The sequence below is a fragment of the Lactuca virosa genome, chromosome 9 (assembly GCF_052849685.1).
Source record: "Lactuca virosa cultivar CGN04683 chromosome 9, Lactuca_virosa_CGN04683_v6, whole genome shotgun sequence".
NCBI lineage: Eukaryota > Viridiplantae > Streptophyta > Magnoliopsida > Asterales > Asteraceae > Lactuca > Lactuca virosa.
In genome coordinates, this window is record NC_136434.1 from 57487114 (window position 1) to 57494326 (window position 7213).

At 45.3% G+C, this 7213-nt stretch overlaps 1 pseudogene; it reads right to left on the minus strand.

The window, feature by feature from the left end:
* Positions 1-6357: 6357 nt before the first annotated feature.
* LOC145139259 (putative mitochondrial protein AtMg00820 pseudogene) lies at positions 6358-6780 on the minus strand (annotated as a pseudogene).
* Between the last annotated feature and the right edge of the window lie 433 nt (positions 6781-7213).

Consider the following 7213-nt stretch of genomic DNA (forward strand, 5'->3'; position numbering starts at 1 on the left):
TGTTTTATCGCTTCTCACGTCGTGAGTTCCAACTGCTCATGTCGTGAGCTCAGTTTTTCCCATATCCTTTCCAACTTCGAACAGTCATATCTTCTTCGTTTCAACTCCATTATCGACGATCCTTATATCCACAGAAAGGTGGCAAGAAGCCCTACACTTCTAGAAACTCATCATAGTCTTAAAGCTTTCCGAACGAGAACCCAAAATTCAAAAAGGCCCAAACTAGATAATTACGATTATACCCTTGGCTCCGAAACGCCATCGAACACTCGAACTACTTAGACTTCAACACCCTCATCCTAAAAGGGCCAACTCTTTTTTTCCCCAAGGACTAAAAATGACCTAATTACAACCCAGGGGATGAATTTGAAAATACATGAAAATCGGGGTGTTACAATGTCGCTAATGCCTTCCGCACTAACAGTTGTCCCGATGGGGCAAAGGTAAGACTTGCTTCCTGTCTTCTGAAAGACAGAGCTTGAGACTGGTGGGAGGAGGTTGGACATACCTTGGGAGGCAAGGCGATTGAGTCCATGACTTGGGAGGATTTTGTGATGAGATTTCGGGCCGAGTTCGCACCTGTGATTGAGGTCCAGCAGTTGGAAAGGGAGTTCCAGAACCTTTGCCAGACTACTGAGACGGTAGCGGAGATCACTGCTATGTTCCGTGAGAGGGCGTTATTGGTTCTGCAGTATGTGGCGGATGAGGAGATGAAGAAGGTGAGGTACCATGAGATGTTGAGGAGTGATATCCGGCAGTTTGTGAGCCGATCCAGTTGCAGGACGCTAAAGGATATGCTTGCGAGAGAGAGAGAGAGAGAGAGAGAGAGAGAGAGAGAAAGAGAGAGAGGAAGAGGAAGCAAGATCATGTTCATGGTTCAGGGGGTTCGGGAAAAAGGCCCAAGGTATTTGACTCGAGATCGAGAGGCCAGCAGGGCCGGAGCCGCTGTGACAAGTGCGACAAGACGCACGATGGGGCGTGCAAGGTGGGTGGTTCTGGCTGCTTCAAGTGCGGCAAGACATGTCCTTTCAGCACGGATTGCACTGCCACCACCACCACCCAGACATCTTATCTGAGTTTCTTACATTGCAATCAGAGGGGCCATAAGAAGGTCAATTGCCCGAGTTTGGCAGCAACGGGACCAGTGGTAGCACCCGCTCCATCGACTCTACGAATTACTGATGGCTGCCAGGGCAAGGCGGATGCACCTGTAGTGAGGAGCAGGGATTTTCAGATGACAGCCGAGGAGGCTCGAGCAGCATCTGATGTGGTGACAGGTATGTATCTTCTCCTTATCTCTTTATTTATGTTGATTTTCTGCTTATATTTGTGTATTTTGTTTTAGGATCGTTCCTCGTGAACGGTATCTCTGCCTTGGTATTGTTTGATTCAGGGGCTACCCGATCTTTTGTATCTCTTATGCTCAGCAAGAGGTTTGTCGATACTATGGGGGGGATGTGGATTGTCCAATAGAGGTTAAGAATGTTGATGATCATCCTGTGCGAGTATCTAGGATTCATCGGGGATGTATTTTGGAGTTGTTCGGCGAGCGATATCCGATCGATTTGGTTTTTATTACCCTACGTGAGAGCAAGGTTATTGTGGGGATTGATTGGTTGAGCCCCAATGGGGCAATAATTAATTGCGAGAAGCAGTCGGTGTGCATCCAGACCTCAAGTGAGAGAGAGTTGGTAGTTCAGGGAGAGGGTGTTCAAAACGGGCCGATTTTATGCTCGACAGCTAGGGCCAGGCGCTCTCTTCAGCAGGGTTGTTCCGGATTCTTCGCCTATGTAATGGATACCCGGGAGAAGGGTAAGGTGGTTGCGGACGATGTGTCGGTCATTCGGGAATACCCGGATGTGTTCCCTGATGATTTTCCTGGAGTGCCTTCGGAGAGGCAAGTGGAATTTCGGATTGACCTAGTTCCCGGTGCGGCTCCGATAGCCAACGCACCTTATCGGTTAGCACCTTCAGAGATGCAGGATTTGTCTACACAGCTGCAGGAGTTGTTAGACATGGAATTCATTCGGCCGAGTAGTTCACCATGGGGAGCGTTGATCTTGTTTGTGAAGAAGAATGATGGGTCACATCGGATGTGTATTGACTACCAGGAGCTGAACAAGCTAATGGTGAGAACCGTTATCCACTCCTGAGGATTAATGACTTGTTTGACCAGCTTCAGGGTGCATCTTGGTTTTCCAAAATTGATATGCATTCGGGTTACCATCAGATGAGAGTTAGAGAAGAGGATACGCAGAAGACGACCTTCCGAACTCGCTACTGTCATTACGAGTTTGTGGTGATGGCCATTGGGCTCACCAACACTCCAGCCGTGTTCGTGGACCTTATGAATCGCGTATGTAGACCCATGCTTGATCGGTCTGTGATTGTGTTTATCAACGATATCCTGGTCTATTCTAAGACTGAGGAGCTGCATGAGGAGAATCTGAGGGGGGTATTGGAGACCTTGAGGAGGGAGAGACTGTATGTGAAGTTCTCCAAGTGCGAGTTTAGGTTGCGCGAGCTGCATTTTCTGGGGAACCTTGTCAACCAGATCGGTATTCTGGTCGATCCAGCCAAGGTGGAGGCGGTGATGGGATGGGAGGTTCCGAAGTCTCCATCCGAGATTAAGAGTTTCCTTGGTTTGGCAGGTTACTATCGAAGATTCATTCAGGATTTCTCCAAGATAGTGGTTCCTCTGAATCGGGTGACGAAGAAGACTGTCACTTTCCGTTGGGGGCCTGAGCAACATGCAACTTTTGAGACCTTGAGGCAGAAATTATGTGAGGTGCTGATTTTGACCCTGCCTGAGGGTGTCGAGGATTTTGTGGTTTATTGTGATGCGTCGATCACAGGCTTGCGTGCAATTCTGATGCAGAGGGGTTGCGTTATTCCTTACGCTTTGAGGCAACTGTAGCCTCATGAGGCGAACTATCCTACGCATGATTTGGAGCTGGGGGTTGTGGTGTTCCCCCTCAAGATTTGGCGACATTCCCTCCATGGGGTTTGTTGTACTATCTACACATATCACAAGAGCCTGAGGTATTTGATGGATCAGCTGAATCTGAACATGAGGTAGCATAGGTGGCTAGATGTGGTGAAGGATTATGATTGTGAGATCCTTTATCACCCATGGAAGGCCAATGTGGTGGCTGATGCTCTCAGCCGCAAGGCGGTTGCGAATCTGATCAGCTATATATGTTTGAGGATGACAGTGATTACTCCACTCTTGGAGCGGATCCGAGAGGCTCAGATTTAGGCTATGAAGGAAGAGCACCGAAAGAGTGAGCGCATAGTGGGTCAGGTGGCTTCCTTCGATTATGATAGCCGAGGGTTATTGACTCTCCATGGGAGGGTATGGTTTCCTTTTTGGGGTGGTGTGGGACAGGTTTTGATGGAGGAGGCGCACAAGTCGAGGTACTCTATTCATCTCGGAGCGACAAAGATGTATAGAGATCTTCGTCCCGATTATTGGTGGCCATGTATGAAGCGGGATGTAGCTTGGTATATAGAGTGGTGCTTGACTTGCAGGAAAGTCAAAGCCGAGCATCAGCGGCTTCATGGAAAGATGCATCTGTTAGACATTCCCGTTTGGAAATGGGAAGAGATTACTACGGATTTCATCACGAAGTTGCCTCAATCAACGCACAGTGTGAATTCGATTTGGGTCATCGTGGATCGAATGACCAAGAGCATGTATTATATTCCGATTCAGGAAGGTATCTCTGCAGAGAAATCAGCAAGGTTGTGGCACGATATGGGGTGCCAGTTTCAGTTGTTTCAGGTAGATATGTCTAGTTTATGTCCAAATTTTGGAAGAGGTTTCACAAGGAGTTGGGTACTCGTCTGCATTGCAGCACGACTTTCCACCCGCAGAGTGAGGGACAGAGTGAGTGGACTATCCAGACCTTGGAGGATATGCTTTGGGCATGTGTATTGGATTTCGGTGGGATTTGGGATACGTATCTTCCTTTGGCGGAGTTTTCGTATAACAACAGTTATCACGCTAGCATCGATCGACCTCCTTTTGAGATGCTTTATGGTAGGAAATGCATGATCCCGATATGTTGGGGTGAGGTTGGTCAGTGAGTCATGGGGAGTACTGAAGTGGTATTCAATACTATCGAGTTGATTCAACATGTTCGGGGTAGAATTCAAACATCACAGAGTCGACAGAAGAGTTACGCCGACAAGCGCCGATCATACCTAGAGTTCCAGGTTGCGGATATGGTTCTCCTGAAGGTGTCGCCTAGGAAAGGTGTCATCTGATTCAGGAAGAGGGGCAAGTTGGGCCCCATGTACATCAGTCCTTTCAGGGTTTTGACTCGGGTGGGCCGAGTTGCTTATCGCTTGGATCTTCCAGAGGACCTTAGTCAAATCCATAGCACGTTTCATGTCTCTCAGCTGCGGAAATGTTTGGTTGATTACGCAATGGTTCCATTGGAGAATATGCAAGTGGACGATCGCCTGAACTATATCGAGAGACCAGTGGTGATTCTTGACAGAAAGACAAAAACCTTGAGGAACAAGGTTGTCGAGTTGGTGAAGGTGCAGTAGCAGCACCGGAAGAGGTCTGGGTGGATGTGGGAGCCTAAGGACGAGATGAGGGAGCATTACCCAGAGTTATTTGCGGTAGCGGACTTCAAGGACAAAGTCTGATTCAAGTGGGGGAGTTTTGCCATTTCCCCCACTTAGTTTGCAAGTTACTTTCATTTTTGACTCTTAGTATGCAAATACTTTGCAGATTTGGTCCCTAGGGGGCAATTTTGCAATTTCCAAAAAACTTGTAGTACGCGGGGCGTACGCATGCAGGGGAGAAACCCTAAAATTTAGGTTTCGGGCCCTATTTAAAATACATTATGAACCTTGAACCTCTTATTTCTCAGCCCCCAAAGCCCTTTGAGTCACATTTCGAAACCCTAGCCCCTTTTGAAGAGATTTGACCCTCTTGTGTGTGTTTTAGTGCGTGTTGGTGAGATTTGAAGAAGAAGAACTTGGAAGAAGGAGCCTTGATCAAAGGAGAGCTTGTAGATCCAGACTTCTCTCACCATTTCCAACTTCATTAAGGTACAAAGCTTGGGAATTGCTTCATGTATGCTTAGATCTAGTCCTTATAAGGTTTTTGTCCCTTTTTGGTCCTATTGTGAGTATCTAGTGGCTTTCTTCCACTCCAAAATTTGGGAGTTGCTTCTCTTGATGTTTCTGATGTCCATAGCCCATAAAGTTAGCATCTTGATGGTTGTGGATCAACCATGCAAGTGTTTAGGTTCATTCGGTGAAAGTAGAATGCTAAAAGTGAGGTTTGGGTTCTTTTTAGCGATGTAAAGGCTCCAAGTTCATGACTTTATGGATTAATACGTTCATTTAGACTTGGATCTAAAATTTAGATGTTGTAATGTGAGAAGTAAATTCTCTATAAGGAAATGATGGAGAGAACATCTATTAATAAAGATACAATTTACAACAACCCTATAAAAATAGAGATATACACATGACTACACCAATAGTAAAAGAAACAAACTAAAGGTGACTAAAATCCCCCTTCAAGGGAAAAGGTATTAGACCGAGGCATAACATATCGTGGAATAACTCAAACTGATGTAGAGGAGGACTTTTTTTGAAAATATCAACCACTTGAAGCTTGGTTGGAATAAACTTGATGTGTAGTTTTCCAGAATATACCGAAGGATCCGTTTTACACACTGATAATGAGAGATAGTCGGGGCCTGAAGAAACTGACTGACCTGATTAACCACATAGGAAATATCAGGTCGAGTAATGGTTAGGTATTGAAGAGCACCCACAAGAGATCAATATTGAGTAGGATCCTCGTAAAGATCACCGCTGGCAACAAATGTTGCATTGGATGAGAGAGGTGTGGTGACAAGTTTCGAATCAAGAAGATGTACCCGCTCTAGAATGCCATGAGCATACTTGGATTGACTAAGGAATATTCTATTATCCGTATAGGTCACTTCCAGCCCAAGAAAAAAATTAAGTTTAACAAGATCTTTGATAGCAAACTCGTTGTGAAGTTTGGTGATAAATGAGTGAATGAATTGATCTTGGTTACCTGTAAGAATTAAGTCTTTAACATAAACAAGAAGATAGAGTATGCAAGAATCTCGTTTAAAGACAAAACAAGGATGTGTCTACCCGGCTGCACACAAAACCGTTAGCAACAAGAAAGGTACTCAACCGATGAAACCAAGCACGTGGCGCCTGTTTGAGACCGTAAAGAGCTTTGTTAGGAAGACACACATGATTAGGAAAATAATGATCCTGAAATCCCGGTGGTTGTTCCATATACACACATTCACCCAAATTTCCATGAAGAAAAGCATTATTAACATCAAGTTAGTGAAGCTTCCAGTTGTTAATAACCGCCAACGAAAAAACAATACGAACCATTATGGCTTTAACAAGGGGACTAAAAATTTGAGAATAATCTAAACCAGGAATCTGACTAAATCCTTGAGCAACAAGACGTGCCTTAAGTCTTTCAATAGAGCCATCAACATGATATTTGGTACGAAATAACCATTTGCAACCAACCACGTTATGATGAGCAGGACGAGGCATGAGCATCCAAGTGTTATTATGACAGAGAGTATCCATTTCTTTATGCATAGCAGCCATCCATTTAGGATTCTTCGTAGCTCTTTTAAAACCCTTCGAGCCGATGGAGGCAAATAAGGCAGAGAAAATCCCATGAGTGGTAGTGAAGGCGAAATCAGCATGATGTTTGGGTTTTAATATGTCGGCCTTGGATCTCGTCATCATTGGATATCCAGACAACAGGATGATAGGAGGCGCACCAGAAGACGGTGAGGAAGTGTCAGAAAAATAAGTCAGAATGTACGTGTGGGCTGGAGTCGTCTAGGTAGGTGGTTATACAACATCATCGGTAGTGTCAGGCTATTGGGCAGACAAAGGTGTGGAAGTGTCATCAACCGTATGAGACCCAATCGAAGTTGAGTTATATACAGGAGTAGAGTGGTCTGGAATGGATATGACGGGTGACACTTGGTCTCCATCACGCAACCCACAAGAATTTTTGGGTGCTGGTGGTGAACTGGGTTGATTCGAAGGGGGTGTCGATGATCTATCCCGCATACATGGAGCATCATCCAAAAAGTTTGTTAAATCCAAAACACTTATTGGAGTTTCAACGAAAAGAATCTTTCATCAAATTTAGCATGTCGAGAAATGT